This window comes from Sceloporus occidentalis, unplaced genomic scaffold (genome assembly GCF_023333645.1).
Source record: "Sceloporus occidentalis isolate IW3139 unplaced genomic scaffold, rSceOcc1.0.p SCAF_1, whole genome shotgun sequence".
Classification (NCBI taxonomy): Eukaryota; Metazoa; Chordata; class Lepidosauria; order Squamata; family Phrynosomatidae; genus Sceloporus; species Sceloporus occidentalis.
Genome location: NW_028316981.1, coordinates 18,656,911 through 18,658,336, shown reverse-complemented (window position 1 = coordinate 18,658,336; position 1,426 = coordinate 18,656,911). Strand labels below are relative to the sequence as shown.

Below are 1,426 nucleotides of genomic sequence, written 5' to 3'. Positions count from 1 at the left end.
GCCTACTGATTTTTTTGTTTTGTTTTGTAATCTGACTTTGAAATTTCTTTGCTGAGGAACAGGCCACTGAAAGTCAGTGGTAGAAGGTCTCAAAATGTCAAATTCTTAAGAAAAATTAGTTTTGTTCCCCTCCCCAAAAAAGAGCTTGCATCAACTTCCCAAATTACACTGGTCTAGCTGGAGGTAAGCAGGACTTTCCGCACCAAGGTCAGCTCCCAAGAAACAGGAATTTGAAGTTTCCAAGAGAAGCCCTGTGAATGGATGTCAGAGTTTTGTGGGTTTGTAATATTTGCGAATATTTGAGATGCTTTAGAGATGAGGCCAAAGTCTAAACCTGAAATATGTTTATGCTTCATATACAATTTATAAACAGAGCCTGAAGGTAATTTTATACATAATATTTAAAATAATCTTGTGTGTGAAACAAAAAATTGTGTACATTGAACTATAAGAAAGATTTCATTATCTCTGCCACCCATCCAGACAATTTTGGATTTTGGAATATTTTGGATTATGGAATTCCAGATAAGGGAAACTCAGCCTGTAATTTGCCACTAACTCTGTGAGCTTATTCACACTATAGAATTATATCACTATTATTCCACTTTAACTGCCAGGGTTCCATCCCGTAGACTCCTGAGACTGGCAATTTTTATGCCAAATTGCTCCTGTGCCTCCACAAACTTACAAATTCTAGGACTGCATAGGATGAAACTATTGCAATTACAATGGAATCACTGTATAGGGCTGATCAGGTCATAGTCATCAATTCGAATTGTGCCTCAAAACAAACAGGGAGCCAGTCAGATATTGCAAAAGAGAGTTGTATGTTTCCTGGTGAGGGGGAGGGCTACTCCAGCAGAAGAGGAGCAAAGAATCAGTGAAGGTAGAGCCAACCTCCCACCCACAGCCATTACTCAACACCACTCCAACTCAGAGGATAAATTGAAACCTCACACCTCCCTCAATACATCTCAGCCTCCTTCTCCTATGAAGTCAGACCTATACAAAAATAAGATGAATGTAGTTCTTCTGCTTGGCTTCTCTGCTCTGCTTCTCTGCTCTGTGGGTGAGTAACTGGCATAAAAGAAAGGAAACAGAAAAGGATGTGATGGAGATGGTATGAATGGGCTATTTCTAAAGACAAAGATAATTTTTAAGTTAACTCCCATGAGACAAGAATGTTTTACTACACTTGATCTTAGCCAAAAGGCTGAGAAGCGATATGTTTTACCAAGGGCATGTGGACTCCTGGGCTGGGGCTGGGGCTGGTCCCGTTCTGGAGAAGCCCAAGAGCAGGAAAAGGTGTACCCTTTCACCCAGGTCAAGGTGCACTGTAGTTAAAGCCAGTCAAGTAATATGTCAGAGAATCTCATAAGTATCTTCCCCCATCCTTAGCAGCCAAATTAACATAATGACCAATTAA

At 40.3% G+C, this 1,426-nt stretch overlaps 1 pseudogene; it reads right to left on the bottom strand.

The window, feature by feature from the left end:
* Positions 1-1,126: 1,126 nt before the first annotated feature.
* Positions 1,127-1,225, bottom strand: LOC149321033 (U2 spliceosomal RNA; annotated as a pseudogene).
* Between the last annotated feature and the right edge of the window lie 201 nt (positions 1,226-1,426).